General features: G+C 36.9%; 2 long non-coding RNA genes across 2 annotated transcripts; both read left to right on the forward strand.

The window, feature by feature from the left end:
* The first annotated feature begins 590 nt into the window (after positions 1 to 590).
* LOC149040015 (uncharacterized) lies at positions 591 to 1500 on the forward strand. The gene is made up of 3 exons (XR_016179771.1): positions 591 to 834; positions 916 to 1002; positions 1301 to 1500. It is a non-coding gene; the product is annotated as an uncharacterized LOC149040015 (long non-coding RNA).
* Positions 1501 to 4119: 2619 nt separating this feature from the next.
* On the forward strand, positions 4120 to 5189 carry LOC149040016 (uncharacterized). The gene is made up of 3 exons (XR_016179770.1): positions 4120 to 4481; positions 4563 to 4652; positions 4981 to 5189. It is a non-coding gene; the product is annotated as an uncharacterized LOC149040016 (long non-coding RNA).
* The last annotated feature ends 12196 nt before the right edge of the window (positions 5190 to 17385 follow it).

Here is a 17385-nt window from a genome sequence, read left to right on the forward strand (position 1 = left end):
CACTCATTTGTGTCAGCCGCTAAGCAACAATAAGATAAAAACAAATGAATACACTGTAAAAAGATCTCGTCTCTCTTTTACTCCATGGTGAGAACAAAAGTATCACGGTGTTCTGTTACAAACAGCGGATTGAGAAACTTTTTAAATTTACCCTTAAAAATCATTAACATAGTGGAACTAAAGGAGTTCTCTACTTTCAGTATTCATTTGTTGTATATACCGGCCGTACGGGCGTTGTATATTATGTTTTGCTCATTTTCGTTTGTCGGGTGCAGCTTTCGGTATGTTTATATCACCATTCCTTCTTTACCAGGACTTATCTCTGACTCAGAGCGAGTATAGTAGTGAAACAGGAACTTGGGAAGTAAATACACCCTCAGATGAAAACAGACAGGCATTGATAAATTAGTAGGAAACACTGTTTAATGGTAATGATGCGACTCACAAATAGAATTGAGTAAAATAAGGTTAATAATCGGTCCAATGATTTAAGGTCACATCCCTAATTTGACTTGCGGAGGCTTCCTCGTGGGAACAATTTAAGTCGATCAGTATGATCGACGTTTTGTAAATTTCATATCCACGCGACACTTTTGGAATGCCGGCGGATATAAATTCACCTGTCAGAGTGGCCTACAAAAACTTCCCAGAAAAACTAGTTAATCATTCTGATCACGACTGGGTGAACTGAAGAGAAGCAGACATGAAAACAAGGTGGATTATACTCTTCTCCTTTTTTATTTGCTGCTTCTGAATAATCAAGCAGAAGCCTCGCCCTTCACCCCATCGAAACCAATAGGCAAACGGCGCTTTCCCCTTGAAAGAATCGTTCAGGTATGTGACTTTTACTGAGTTTAGAGAGGTTGACTATTGTGGAAGTTTGTGAAAGTGAAGTTCTTACTTCTTTTCTTGCAGCACCAAGATCCAGGAGAGGAAATTACTAAGCCAACGGAGAGCTATAGTAGATCCAGACCAGTCGGAAGAGAGGTTCGTCAAAAAGAGGTTAGTCGTGAGCGAGCTTACTTAGCAGTAAACGGGAAGCATTCTGCTGGTTAAATGAAATAGAATTTATAATTTGGATTTTATTGTCCCAAGGAAAAAATTCCAAAAGTAAGCTTTGTTTGTCTTGGAATGTACAAACTGTCAGTGTGTCATGCTACGCTCGACTAAAAGATGCAATGTGATCAAAAATCGGTAATTTTAATAGCGGGGAAACGACTTGATCCATTGTAAGGTTTATTTCTGGTGATCGGTTGATTTGTCACTGACGAATTATATTCATTTTTGTCTCTTTTGGTAGAGAAAAAACCCGAAACTGGAGGCTAACGAGTGGATGTACTGAGATAAAACGCCCACTCGCTTGGCTTGTGGATAAACTGTGAAAAGACGCCATTATATTGCGACGCGAGTCCAGAAGTAGTACCTACTATTCATTCATTCCTTTTTTCAGTGATCGTAAAAGTACTGTGAAATATTCTAAAATAAAATGATTTTAAACCATTCAGGAGAACAGTATTCTAATTGCTTGTCCCTAGTTTTATCGTCGGGGGGGGGGAAGGGGAGGGGGGAGGGGGGGAAGGATATATGGGCTTCATTTATAGTTTGATTAATTGTTTTGAGTTAGATTAAAACCAAACACGAAAATTGACTTCCATTTCATCGTTTTCTGATATAAGTAGTTGCCTTTGAAGGAATTTGGCGCTGAGCAAAATGACAAAGGAGGGTTGAGAGAGAGGCCTGTCAATGGGAGGGGTCAAATTCGCAGTTTAAGCAGAACTCTTTCTTAATGAAAGGCCCTTTGATATCTAGCTCTTAAAAGACACAGCTGCTGATCGGCTTTGGTCATGAGTTTGTAAAGTACTCTGCAACACTTTAAGCGAAATAATTGTACATCGTGGAATCCTGTCAGGAGCACTGGTATATATATATCTTTTTTTTGTCCAAGTATACCTGTGTCATTCACTGAACAATATCTTATCACACTTAAATCACTAGTCTAAAACATATACCATTTCCAATTTTTACATCGCCGTTGCGCATTAGCATTACATATCGATATTCCTATCCTCACACAGCCAATAAACCGTGAAACACCTTTTTGTGGCACAATCATATCAAGAGAAATGAAAACAAATAAAAAAAAAAAGAGAGAGAAAGTCAAATAGGCTTTTATGCTTATTAGAAAGTAGATTTATGAATATGAGCATGTTTAAGTTATTCGCTATTTAAAATACATCGTTCTACAGGTTCTTTTCCCACACCTTTTTTGTATCTCTATTATTCAACAATAGTTCCGGTTAAAATTTTAGAACGCAAGGAAAGGTATATGGAAAATGGTGTGCCAAAATAAAATCGTCAGAAAACAAAGTTCTAAATCCATTCTTCCCAAAATCATTAGCAAAATTTTAATTATGATTCAAACCAGTGTAGTTCATATCATTCAGTGTAGTTTTTGGCATAAAGTTAATTTTTCTGGTAAAAAAGGTAATCACGCAATATGTCGATTTCACTTTTACAGTATATCTCCTTACAGTCAAGTAAATCATGTTGCGTTGATATACATCACCCTGTCGAACTGCTTAGTCTTACGGCTAATAATCGCCGTGATCATCCCTTCATTTATTCACCTAGAATTATTAAACTCTCAGTCTCGGTACATCTACTACAGTCATGCCCTGGGGCCCGTTTATCCTATAGCCAGCTAACTTCACGGACCCGAAGCCATAATTTACAGATCTCAATTTGAGGAAGAGTATTGAGAGTCTTGGCTCAAACCCATAGAAAATTGTTTGATCTACTCGCACCTTTGAATTTCAAAGCGATCAAATTCTCTATCTTGAATGTAAACACATCTAATGAAACAAGCTTTGTGGAACTATAACTACGAAAAACGATTATGTAAAGCGGTTTTGTTGTTGTTTCTTAAGAAATCAGCTTACCCTCCACTGCATTCATAAATTAGACATATCTCCGAATCCTGGCGATTAGCTTAACAAAAGAAGGGAAAACCCTTTATCTTTATACCTGGTTTGCATAACAAATGTTGAGTCAATAGCAGCTGAAAAATCCGCATTTTAGATATCGAACAGCGTAAGCTTCACCTTTCATCAGCTCTTATCATCTTTCGCTAATTACCATCATCAAACACACTTCTACAACAAATTTTGCGGTGCTAGTTACAATCGTGTTTCGCTGGAAATTGGAGTGGATGCTCATTCCTACAACATACCCTTAAAATGAATCCATTTTTCACTTTCTTTCGCGTCCTCTATCACAATGTTTCATTGTAAGTGTGTTATTAGCTAATTCTGTGACCATCTGATGTGGTCTAAAGGCCTAATTTTTATCAACACATAGTATTAACCTTTGAATGCTTTTTGAGGCGAGATTTTCATCGCAGGTTAAAGTCAGTGAATAGCCAAAGAATTGCAATTTGACTTTTGTGTTTCCGTTGTGGCTACAGCAAACCGTCATTTTAATTCAACCGACTCACAAACTTCCCGTTAACCAGTACATTAGAAACAGCTGCAGTGTTAATGATCCCACGCAGTTGACTGAATCCTCATAATAAGACGTGGATAATATGTATTTACATTAACTCATTACAGTTTTTGAAGGAAATTTTCCTCAACTGGAAGCCCTACGCACCAGAAATTAAAATTAGATAGAGTTTAGTTTACAGAGTAAACCTAGAACTTGTACTAATTTGACAATCATTTGAGGCAACTGGTAAACTACAGCAAGATAAAAATAAATAAATACCTTGCAAAAAGATCTTTTGTCTCTCTTCTATTCTAAAGCGAAATAAAAGTATTAGGATGTGCTAATTTGTTTTACATGCGGGTCGTGCGTGCGTTTATATCAATGTTTCCCTCAGGTGTGTTTACGTTCCGGCCTTACCGTCTTCGACTTACATCATTCGACTCCGTCGTATCGTTTGATTAATTACAACAGATATTTCCATGAGAGTATACTGGCGAAACAAGAATTTAGAGAAGTAAATAAGCCTTCAGATGGAAACAGACAAGCATTAATAAATTATGAGGACACACTGTTTAATGGGTAACGATACGCCCCTCAAATAGAATTGAGTAGAATGACGTTAACTAACGGTCCAATGATTTAGGTCGACACCCTTAATTTGAATTTTACAAAGTCCGGAGGCTTCCACGTTGGAACTATTCGAGCCGTACAGTATATCGACTTCTTTGTAATTTCATAGCCACGCGATGCTTTTGAACTGCCGGCGGACAATAGAATTGGATTCACCTGTCAGAGTAGCCTATAAAAACATATCAGAATAACAGGTTAATCATTCTGATCACGACTGGGTGAACTGAAGAGAAGCAGACATGAACACAAGGTGGATCATACTCGTCTCTTCTTTTTTTTATTTGCTGCTTCTGAATAATCAAGCAGAAGCCTATGGTTTGTCGAAACCAGTGGGCAAGCGGCGCTTTCTCCTGGAAAGAATCGTTCAGGTATTTGGCTGTTACTGAGGTCAGAAAGGTTGAGTATTTTGAAAGTTTGTGAAAATGAAGTTCTCATTCTTTCTCTTGCAGCACCAAGATCCACGTCTGAAAAGTTCTGTGCCAACGAAGAAGAGCTATATACAATCCAGCGCAGTCGGAAGAGAGGTTCGTCAAATAGAGGTCAGTTGGTGTTTTAATTATGATGACATTTAATAATCGTGAGCGAACTTACCGAGCAGTAAACCAGCAGCATTATGCTGGTTAAATAAAATAGAATTTATAATTTGGATTGTATTGTCCCAAGGAAAACATTCCAGTAGTCAGCTTTGTTCGTCTTGGAATCTACAAACTGTCAGTATGTCATACTACGCTCGACTAAAAGATGCAACGTGATCAAAAATCGATAATTGCAGAGCGGGGAAACGACTTGATCCATTGTAAGGTTTATTTCTGGTGATCAATTGATTTGTCACTGACGAATTACAACTATTTTTGTCTCTTTTGTTAGAGAGAAGACCCGAATCTGGAGGCTGACGAGTGGGTGTACTGAAGTGAAACGCCCACTCGCCTGGCTCGTGGATAAACTGTGAAAGACGCCATTATATTGCTACGCGAGTCCAACAGTGACACTGACTATTATATTTTCCTTTTTCAGAGACTGTACGAATATCGTGGAATATTCTGAAATAAAATGATTTAAAACCAGCCAGATAAAAATTATTCCTGTAGTTTTATCGTCAAGGTGGTTATGGGCATTTCGCATCCTCATTCATAGTTCTACTAATTTCTAAGAGTTAAGATTGAAACACCAAAGGAAAATAATGCTGACAGTAGGACCACAACTCAAAGTTTCTCCCAGAGTAAAACAACGATTAAGCTTAAAATAAAATAGAATGCTAATTGGGATCATAATGGTTTTCTCCCTCCTTCGGTTGATTGCAGTTGAAGGCATTTGTCCAGACTGATGGCATATTACAAAAAAACGATTTGGGAATGATCTAACCCTTAACCTTGAAAACACATAAAAAACAGAAATAAAAGGGAGACCAATTCCTTAATGCTTTCCTTGATTCAAAAGATTTCTGATGAAGGATACATCAATCTGATCCGATTTTCATTCAATTCCCATGTAAATAGACGAATTAATGTGCAAGACACGCAAGCACTCATTACCTGAAACAAATTTTAAAAATTCAAATGCTTCACAATTTGGAGTTCTGACTTCGCTTGAAACCAACAGTATACAGAGCAAACGAATTGCATTCGTAGTTTAGCCGTCGACGCAGTGTATGATAATACAATCATTGCACTACCTGCTTTCAATCGAAAATAGCACACAAGTTATGATTCCCTTAACACAAGTAATCATTCTGTAAACGCCATGCATCTTCATCAGATGTGGAAATGACTACAACCTTCAGAAGATCTTGGAGCGTGCCAGCTGCTGCATGACATATTTTACAATCCAAGATAGCTTCTTCCAAATTAAATTTTTAATGCTTCAAGAAATTAATCATAACCGATCATTAAAGCCAGAAGGGGCTTTTTTGTTGCTGTATGTAGGAGTGTCCGCGTTTCAGAGGCGTGTTTGAACACTGAAACTTCTTTATTTAGTTAAAATTTTTAAGGAAGTATACATCCTTTTTTAACTCGTGAATTGCGCGCATGCGCAAGAGCGAGTTATAGGTACGATGTGGGGAATGGCATTCGCTCGCTCGCTCGCTCGCTCGCTCGATTGGTCGATTCCTGTAAACTTTTTTTAGATTTTAGGCTTTTGAGTGCATTTGATAGTTTTTGGCGAGCAATAAAAAGACGAAATGGCGACCTTTGTTGCTAAGAATAGTGGTGGGGTGAAAAAGAAGCCAATTATAATCTTTAAAGAGTTTTTTTTTACGTTTTAGTTTCAACAAGCGGCGCCAGCGACTGGCAGGCATGCAAGGATTCACACTGAAATAACAGAACAACCTTCGTTTTTCATAAAATTGTAATTTACAATCCTTGAACTTGAAAACAATCCGAAGATTCATTGAAAATATCACTTATGCGAAGCGCTCGGAGTTTACAGATGTTCAAAAGCTTTTTCTGTTATAGCGTGAGATTGAGGACAAAATTGATCATTACGTTTCGTCGTGTGTGTTTTTCCTGTGTGAAGCAACAAAAGATGCCGGCGACTGACGAAATAACAAGTTAACACGAAAATCAAATAACACCTAAACAAACAGTTTTAGCTACCGATTTTCAGTGAATTTTAAAAGAACAATTTTCTTTTAAGTTTCAAGACAATTTGAAGATTCAACATACATACAACGTACTAAAATGCGAAAGTTACACACCACAAAATTGGTAAATAGGCCTGAAATGAAATTCTATCTTGTTATTAATTTTACGTTGCCTAGCACGTGACTTAAATCTACCCAGGCGGAGATCCAAAATGACGGTGGCAAGCTTAGCTTAGTTATATCACTCAAAACTCGTTCCTGTTTGTCTCTTTTGATAAAGAGGGAATCGTTAATGTTTTCATTAAGACAGTATTGCCTTGATTTTCTAATAATTACAACGAAAGACAGTAAATCTCACTTTTCACCCACATTTACTTCCAACCTTTTCTCTTAAACCAGAAACAAAAATGATAGACGTTTAAAACACATGACATCATCCACCTTGCCAAATGTAATAGCATGATCATTTCAATGGTAATGCCTTCTTATCCCAACGTTACTTTGTTTCTTTGCTACATTAGCGAACACTGAACTACTGCTCGTACTCTAGATATGACAATCAACCACAAAATTCCCTAAACCAGATAACATTAAACATAATCTAAAAAATCATATGTCAATTCACGAGTTTGCTCACAGAGCACTTTGATTAATTCATTTAATCGGAAAGATAGTCAAAATACGCATCTATCTTAATAAAAGCGGCGGAAAAACTTGAGAAAAAGGAAGCTATATCCCACCAAGTGAAGGCTTTGACATTTACAGTAGGGCTACGAATAGGAGCAAAGAATGAGCAAGCTGCGTTTTGGGCGAGAAATCATACAAATCATACAGCTGAAAGCAGTAGTTTTTGGCATTTTACATAACAACAATATTTACAATTAAAGCTCAGATTTCAACCTGCAGAAATGTCACTGGCAGTTTTCGGAGATCTTCTTAAACATTGCCACAGCACCGACTATTCAACAGAAGGTTAAGGAAGGGGGATCAACAATAAAACCAGAAGATCCAAAAAATTTACAGAGATTAACCGAAAATTCGCTTATATTATCAGGATGTCAAAATTGTATTCATAGAGGGATATAATTACAGAATGAAATCAATGTTCAGAATTTTTACATGATCAGAACGGAACGTGGTTGAGGTCGATGGTTCCATGGTGTCCCGATATTTTTGAAGCTCTTATCTATGAACCATTCGGGGATTCCAGACAATATTAATTTGTTGCTAGCTCTTGCTTGTTCTTGAAAACACAATGGAGTGTGTCTAACAATCAGCGCTTTTCTTCTAATCTGGTGGAGTAGAGAGACTCCGAAATACAGCTCTTCAAAATACATCTGCAGTATCAGCAAGAAATGAGGTTGTACTGTTATCAACGCTGATTTTTCACTTGTTTACTATGTTCGTGTTCCGAAAGTATAGGGAAGCTCTTGGTGTCTGCTCCCTCGGGAAACAGTTTGTTTGGAAAACAACCCTAACTATTTCCCATAAGAGGACACTTAAGAGTATATCATACGAATATATTTATCAACCAGGAAAGTAAGAATACATATAAATGTCGTGGGTATCTAACCAGTGTTATTGTCAGAAGATGAATACATTTTGTTGAGGGCAGCATTTCTCGTCCTTCGTGTATATGCACACATTGTTCGCTTAAAGTATCTATACCAGGCAACTGGACCTCTTTCTCACTAAAATTTTGTTCACCGGTAATCGTAAAACGCTTTTTATCTGTTCGTTTTTTCTAGTTCTAAAATCACTTTTAACCCTCCGTTTTGGCTCTTAACCGTGTGATTAACTAAGGAAAACCTGACGACTGTAAGTTAACTAATAGTTAGTATTTTGTTTGAGCTTCGTGCGATCTCAAGTAAATAAACATTTTTAGTATCTTAATTAACCCATGCAAACAAATAAATATATGTTATTTGCCGGCTGGGAGGTCCGTATGGTGAAAAACTGTGACCGAGGTCTTGGAAATACTGCCCGAGGCCGTAGGCCGAGGGCAGAATTTTCAAGACCGAGGTCACAGTTTTTCACCATACGGACCGACCCTTAGCCGGTAAATAACATATTTATTGTTTTTAAACTTGACGAAATTTTTTCCGAAAGAACCCGAATAATATTTATAGCCGTAAATACGGCAAGATCTTCCATAAACTGAACAATTTTTGAGTGAGTAAATGGTAGTTAAAATAGAGGTGATGCAAATTTAAGAGAGATGCCTCAGCGAAACATTTTCATTTCCGTAACGATAAAGGTGATTTAAAAGGCTTCCAAACAAACTTTGAAACATTATTTTTACAAGTATCTGTCACAATCTGACACCTGTCAATTAGAGAGCGCGCAAGAAAAAAAAAAGCGTAGGAACATTTGAAAACCAACAGAACTAGTTTGGCAAGGACTGTCACGACAATATTTTCTTCAAAATCAGTCAATGATCTAACGGAAAGTATTATTCACTCTCATCGACCATTCATTCATGTACGAAGATTTACCTCTGTTCATTAAGTAAACGGCGAGGAAAATAATTGTGAGTAAATTCAATTTTTTTATTTTGAAGTTGTGAGAGTTTGCTCGTTTGTTTCCTGTAATGGCGTGTTTAACTCTGATCTTTCCTTCACAAAAACTAAATTGGAACGGCACACTCCAACGAGACACAAGGGAATTTAATGCGGCCTTTTCTCAAAAAATTCCTTCAATTTCTGTTGTGCAATTTAAGGTACAAATGTCCAAATTGAACGGAATTGGAAAGACTCACCGGGAGCGTATATTTGTTGTAGAACTTAAATTAAAACTTCGCTCGCTTTTTTTTTACTATGAACAAATTGCTCGAGAAAATTCAGATTTTAAATGAATGAAAGTTCCATCGTTCAGTTTAACTGTAACCAAATACCTCACGTTTCAACTTTCTGGGTACTTTTTGTGAACGATTAAAATTAATTGCAGACGGTTATTAGGCCGCTTGACAACCAACGTAATGACAATATTGTTTATACAAATTCATTCTGAAACCAATATTTTTCTGTCAACCAAAGTGATTTGATAGAGATAAAAAAGAGGATTCATAAGTTATTTATCGGCTTGAGGTAGTGACCGACGTGTTTGCTTAAAAATACTGCCCAGCTGGAAAACGAGGTATATTTATGAAAAATGACAACGAAAGTTGGGATGTACTCGGCGACTCACGAAAGCGTTACCGTGGCCCGTGGGCAGAGATAGGAAAATACTGACCGGGTAAAGAACCAATCAGATTGCAAGATTCGTTACCGTGCCCTCTAAAAAAACAATAAATTCAGTTATTGAGACTGATACCGTTTGTGAAATGTGAATAAAGAGATCAATCTGAAAATTGTTTTAGTTACAATAAGAAAAATGTCATTGGTGCAGCAAGAATTTGCATTGGCATCAAACCACCTTTAACGCCTTTTAATGATCACTGAACAGTTAAAGCGTACAGCGCTGATCCCTCGGTGTACCTCCATTAAGGACAAAGGAAATTTGTAATTGAGCAAGAGGAAACAGTGTTCTACATCCCCTTTTAATGACATGAAATCGTCAAAAAAACTGTCAGAAAATTACACGATTACCGATCAAACGAAACAGATGACAAAATTGTCAGATTGTTTATAAAATTAACAAATAGAGAAGCCTTGACCGTGTTCTGTTCTGTTATAAAGCACGCAGAGAGCGGCTAGAGCACGAAAGAAGTGTAGGGAGAAACACGAGAATTGAGCGCTCTAGCCACTTTCTAAGTTCTTTACAACAAAATAGAGCACAGTCAAGGCTTCTCTATTTGTTTTATAATAAAGAATCCGCTAAATTCCCGATGCGTTACTTTCAATTTTCAAAACAAAATTTATTTCTAAAGCGAACAACAGTGTCGTCAGCATGCTCTATTCTCTCATAAAGCACGCCACGATAAGCCAATCAGAATCCCTGTTAGAATAGTTCAAATAATCTAATTGGCTGCACAAGACTAAAGCTGTCAAAAATGGCAAACCATCAAAGTTCCAAAACCATCAAAGTTCACATTCTGCGATAGTTTACAAACTTAGATTGTTCGGCAGGTCGAATTTAACACTTTTGGCTGAAGGTTTTTAGTCTCTAATATAGAATCTGAGAGTGAAATTTTCAGTGAACTTCAGCCGAATTGTGGCTGGCAAGTTTTTTCATGACAAGTAGAAAACAAACTGTTCAAGGTGAGTGTTTTATGAATGAACGACAGCCGAATAAAAATTATTAATAGACACAATTTAAGAAGGAAGCAGAAATAGTATTTAAAAACTATCTAGAGTCATATTTGAAAATCCTAACTATTTAAAAACTGTTAGCTATCTAAAATAAGTTATTTTGCAGACTCGATATAAAAGACTTTGTTGTTTTCTCACTGAGCTTATGTTCTAACCTTTTTCCCGTAACTAGTGGCGCTTTAGTTTTCTTGGTATTAATGTACATTTTGTTTTCAGTAGACCATTTCTCGATATTTTCCAAGTCATTAGAAAAAGCTTGACTAAAAGAAGTGATATTATTCCAGTTTGCACCTAAGGACAGGGTGGTATCGTAAGCGTGTGTATCAATGGTGGAGTTGTCCAGATTTAAAGGCATATCATTCACAAATAGGAGAAATAAAACTGGACCGAGGATCGATCCCTGCGGTACCCCTTGTCTGACAGCTTTCGGCTCCGATGTTATATGTACTAGTTTCACAAACTTTCGTCGCTTTTCCAGATACGATCGGAACCAGGCCGTGCTATCTGGGCTGGCACCGCACATCGATAATTTCTTCAGTAACAGATTGTGATTGATTACGTGGAACGCTTTACGGAAATCAACAAAATGAAGATTAAAAAAAAAATGAAATGAAAAAACAAAAATGTAATTGAGTCACGTTCATTCCAAACACAGCAATTGGTTGACATTAGAAAATTCCAATAGACCCTGACATTTTGAAAGATTGTTGAGCCTTCTTACCAAGAGAACCTTCTGACGAACTAGTTTTTTAATTCAGACTTGTACCTGCCAGAAATGTTGCGAAGGATATAACCCAACAAAACTTGAATACAAATTGAATAGTAACGGAGCTCGCAGACCGTAGCCCCATAATTATACAAAATAGAAGTAACCCATCATCAAACCGAAAAAATTTGGATGTACGACCGTACGACCGTACAATGTGCTACTTTTGACATGCGTGGTTACTGTACCGCAGGCACGCCAAGGCCTCGGCTTTGTCCAGTAGTCCAGTGATCAGTGCACTGGGCTCCGAGTCGGATGACCCGGGTTCTAGTCCTGGCCGGGGCAAGGCGTTGTGCCCTTGAGACGTGCGGGGAAAAAAAAAGCGAGCTCCGCTTTTAGGCTTAGCTAAATCTATATATTATTCAGAGATTCGTGTATCGGCAAGTAACTCAGCACAAGACAATCTCAATTACAAGAGCAACTGATTCAATCATTAATAAAAGCATCAATTTTCCGAGAAGATCGTTGAAAGGACTCTTTCTCTTGCTCTACGAGCCGAACACAGCAGGAACGAGAGACAGTGAAAATTCACTCAATCCTAACATTTCGGAGGTGAAAGTGGTTATGAATGAAATTTTAAATGAGTCAATCAGTCAAGGAAAGAAGACAAGAGATCTGAGGGAAAAGTTCCCTCAAAGTTTGTTGGAGACAGTAGGTCAACGAATCAACCAAATTTTACTATGGAGACAGATTTACCCTTTTGATCTCAAGATCTTGACAATGATCTTCACAGTTCAGGATTTAGATTGATGAATACATGGAAAAGAAGGAGTTCAGCTCACCATCAAGAGAACTATAATTAGATTCAAGTAATGTGAAATTTCATCTCTTTATCATCTCAGATGCTCGCTTCAACATTCTTAACGAAGAGCTCGAAAGCGTGAGTTATAAAATTGTTCCCTGAGTGTAATATGAACCCTGATAATATACCATTCAATGCATTAGATGCATTAAGTTGGCTCCACTAATTCAGAAAGGTCATATATTTGGTTAACTTTTTAAGCGGAGAATTCAGATATGTGTTTGCCTACATTATCCTTTTTCGTCCAATATTCAATCACAAACGAACATATGAAGGTTTGCAGGAACTAAAAAAAGTCACGACCAAACCAATGATATTTAACGATCATTAGTTACGTGCCCTAAGTAACTATGTATAAGTTATTAATGACTGTGCAGCTTCAGGAGGTGTGATAAAGAGGCCTTATGAGTTGGTGAACTTGGCACTCAGAGCAAAGCAGAAAGGAATAAGCGTTTGGGTAATTAAACTGGCAAATTGAAAATATTGCAAAATCATTCAGATAGAAAATCGCCACAATAGTTCGTTTCTCCACGCCAGCAGTAAAAGACATGAAGACAACATTCCACAGTTATGCAGCGGAGAGCCAACGAATGATCAGAAGAGGAGATTGAAGAATGAACGAAAGCGAGTGAAATTTTTTTTGACTCCTATTCTCACTGACATCGTTACGAAATTGAAAATTTGGTAAAATATTCCCGTTTGTTTCCTCAAATGGAATCGGTTGAAAAGTTAAAAACGATTTAAATGATTGGACATGATCTTAATCAGGATCCAGTCAAGAAGCTTTCTGAAAAAGAAGTTGATTAGTACTACAGAAGTCTTGAGGCTTCAGTATCATCCAATATTTGTAATGCTATAGTTGATATATTTTGTTAGACTTCATGCAAAGCATTGACGCATTTTCTCCCTCTTGATAAAAACAAACTTCCCAAGGATTTGAATAATAATTTTATGGCAAGAGAGAACTCGGAATGATTGCCGATAGATTGAGTTTGAACTATGGAAGGTTCATGGCGTTGGCGAGTGCTGATCTTACTACTGCCAAGAAGAAAGACCCTGGAAGAGGAGTAGCTTGCAAAAGACTTGCGTAACATTACAGGTAAAGAAAAAATATTGAGGTGATTTCACCTGGACTGAAACAAAATCAAATGAGACCGAGCAACCCGAAGCTTCAACAATTCCACTCAAGCGAATTCTTTCAATTACAAGTATAGTTCTTTCAATTGTTAGTCTTTATTACAAAAGGAAAGAGAAAATTGCACTTGTTAAGAAATAATACTTAGAAATAAAGCCACAAGCATCCAAAAGACCACCGGAAGCACCTTAAAGTCTAAAAGCTTTGAGAATTTTAGTGAAGATCAAACCGATGGATCGATTTCCAATACATTATTTTCATGACAGAGAAAAAATCTCTGATAACAAATTTGTGAAAACATTGACTGATGCAACTACACTTACTGGTATTGTAGCTGGTATTGAATGGCTTTCAAAGAAAGTTATCAAGGAACCAATGAATTTTGATCCTAGTTCAAATCTTATGAACTATGTGAAATTCAAAATGGATGTTGTTGCCACTTCTTCATGCAGTAAAACAAAATCTTGAAGACTACAAGATTTTGCCTTTTTTTTTTTTTTCATATATCAAAATGGGAAGTGTGATCACGAAAATAGTAAGAGAGACCATCCAAGAACTAATTGAGATTACAAAGAATCTGTGGTTGAAGAGGAAGTTAATGAACGGTTGCCCGGAAAGCACGGTGAGCCGACTAATAAATAATTAGCAAGGATTTCCTTTTTAGAACTTAAAGAAAATGGCAAGTAAAGCAACAATGGTTGGAGGAGTGATTATCAATGCGACTACTTTTGTTGGTGGAAGCTATTTGGAAAAGTATGAAGAGATAAAGCGTCATGATCTAACTGTTTTTCTAACAAAAATAGCTGGTGCTTTGGCAATTGGATTGGCTGCGAGTCAATTTTCAAGTAAATCCACAGAATGGTTGAGGAGACTTCCAGAAGTTGTTTCAGCTTTGAATCGTGAAGAGACTCGTTTTGCTGGAAAGAAGCCTGTTGATACAATCAGAGAGAAGGCTGTTAGTGCAAAAGCCATCAAGTACTTATTCAGTACTTATTCAAACAGTCGGCTCGAAAGAAAAAAGAATCAATTATTCACAGAAAATGAGATCTTTGTATGCTATTGTTGATTTGGAAGGTGGTGAGAGACGAGCAACAGATCCAATTTATTCTCTAAAAGTTTACAATATAGAGAAATCTATTGCGTCATTTTCACTGTAAGGTTCACCCTTATGTCAACCATAAGGCTAACCTAACACTATCACTTAGTCTAAGGCTACCCTTAGTCCTTAGCCTACCCTTAGTGCTAAGACTACCAGCACGATTGGATAACCCTTCCTTTAACCCTAACCTTTAATTTCAATCCATACCCTTACCCCACCGCTAACCCTGTCCGTAACACTAGCATTAACCCCAACCCTCTCATTTCATAGGTGATTACTGAGGCTCAAAGCATCATTGGATATACGCGCCCTGCACTAGATCCAATAATGCTGTGAGCCTCAGTTATTATCTTTTAGAATTAATGACATGCATAAAATCTCATTGTTCTCTTTCTGCATTACAGCAACGATTTTAGTCGCTTTGATATTGACGCTTTGGTACGCCAACAATTTTATTAGCATGTATTATAAAGTAGTGGTAAAAATTGCTTAATCGTCTTTTATTGCTCTACTCGGGAAATTTTAACACCTTTTTAAGATGATGTAACTTTTCCTACCCGTCAGGAGAAAATTCTTTGTCACCTGCATGTGTGAACGGTGTTCTTGAATCTCATGACAAAGAGGTATTTGCATAATATAGAAGGCAATGTATTTGGCCATATTGAGTAGTATGTTAGAGGGCATTCCTTGACTTTCAGATTTCTATTATGAAGGTGTATGGAGGATTCTTTAGAAGTCGAATCTGCACTTTTCCTAACGCAAAGCCAGAGGTGGAAGAATGCTTCTGTTGTTGAAGGTAATTAAATCTTCTGACATTTTTGTTTCTCATTTTTTAACGACTAAGAAAAGGTTATCTTGTACTTTTCTTTCTTTAGAAGAGCAAGGATTCAGAAAACCAAGTACGTCATTTGAGTGCGAGAAGTTTGAAGATGGGTATCGGACGTAAGTCATCGAAAACGGTCAATTGTAAAAGCTCGTCAATTGTAAAAATTCGTCATTGTAAACTTTAAAATTAGTTGCGTTTAGGTCTCCCTGAATGGTACTTTATATGGTCCATTCATTGACTTGAGTAATATTTCCAAGTTCAGATCTACAGTGCATAATGGCATCCAGGAATTCTCACAAACTGCTGAGTGAAAAAAGTAATACGGTAAAAGCAAAGTAGTTAAGAACAAGTCTCTGTAAGAATCAAACATCTTGGGAAATGAAAATCTTCAACCCGCTCGGGGGGGGGGGGGGGGGGGAAGGCAAAAAAAAGCCCTTTTTAAAGGTCGCAGCACTCGTTGCCATTGTAACAACGGCTGCTTGTTCGAGGCCTGGGGCCTCATTTTCATACAAAACGTCGGAAAAAAAGAGCGAAATGTTTATTTCTCTATCTCAAACTAAATACAACATTACAAATTGGCACAAATTTTTCCTATGGAAAGTAGAGGCAGGTCCGCAGAGATTTTTATAACCAGCTAGGTTGGTAGTTTTAGTTCCAGAGTCGGTGTACTTTTGGAGAAATTCAGATAAACGTTTTCCCTGTTTTACCCGACAACAAAAATGACCTAAACTGTACCGAGATGAATAATCTATTGGTGCGTTCACATTCACTCCCAGGGAAAATTAAATACATCAAAGTGAAGACGAATGATGTTACTATGCATGGTAGAAGTGATTACCTCTTTCTATTTATACGCAAATACTTACTGAACCTCATTTTAATGAGGGCCAGTAATCATTTGTGTATGACACCATACTCTTCTGAAACGGAGCTGTAATTCCAAATTCAATCTATCGTTTCGTCGTTGTTTTTTTTCTATCCAAAACCTGTTGCATGATGATTGTGCGTAAATCTTGCCAAAATCTGAATTCACTGCACTCCGACAGGTGTAAAGCAGTAAAAATGAAAGGCAACAACATATTAGGCTTAAAAAGTCTTTCTAATTTAAAAATTTTTTGATAATTTTTTTATTTTTTAAAAATTTTTTAAAAATTTTTGCATTTTTTAAAATTATTTTTAAATTATTTTTTTGATCATTTTTTTTTTAAATTAAACTGGTGAGCGGCAATTTGCGAACTGTATACGTAGTTATAAAACTTCATTATTCTCCGACGCGTTTCGTTTAATTGTCGTAGACTTCTTCAGTGAGTTTTACAAAAACTAAACGCCTGTATTTATAAGCCATAGTTAGCGGCTATAGGGGGGCCAGTGACCATAAAGTCTTGGCCGGACATACGAACAGGAACAGGCGAAGTTGTGAAAAATTTGAAAATTTTTGGGGCAAGGTGAGAAAAATATTTTGGGCGCCACGGATTTAGCTAAAACATTGGCCCCGTATAGCTGCCAAGTATGGCTTATAAATCCAGGCGTTTAGTTTTAACTTGTAAAACTCCCTGAAGAATTTTACGGCAGTTAGACAAAACGCGTCGGAGAATAAAGAAGTTTCACAACTGCTGTTCGCAGAGTGCCGCTCGCTAGTTCAGTTTTAAAAAAAAATTTTAAAAATTATTTAAAAAAATTTTTTAAAAAAATTTTAAATTGTGTTAGTAAATCAATTGAAAAAATTGCAAAAACTGTTCTAAAAAAATAAAAAAAATTGATTAAAAAATAAATTACAATTTTTTTAATTATTTAAAAAATTTTAAAGGGGAATTTA

The sequence above is a fragment of the Pocillopora damicornis genome, chromosome 9, assembly GCF_964200805.1.
Source record: "Pocillopora damicornis chromosome 9, jaPocDami1.2, whole genome shotgun sequence".
Lineage (NCBI taxonomy): Eukaryota > Metazoa > Cnidaria > Anthozoa > Scleractinia > Pocilloporidae > Pocillopora > Pocillopora damicornis.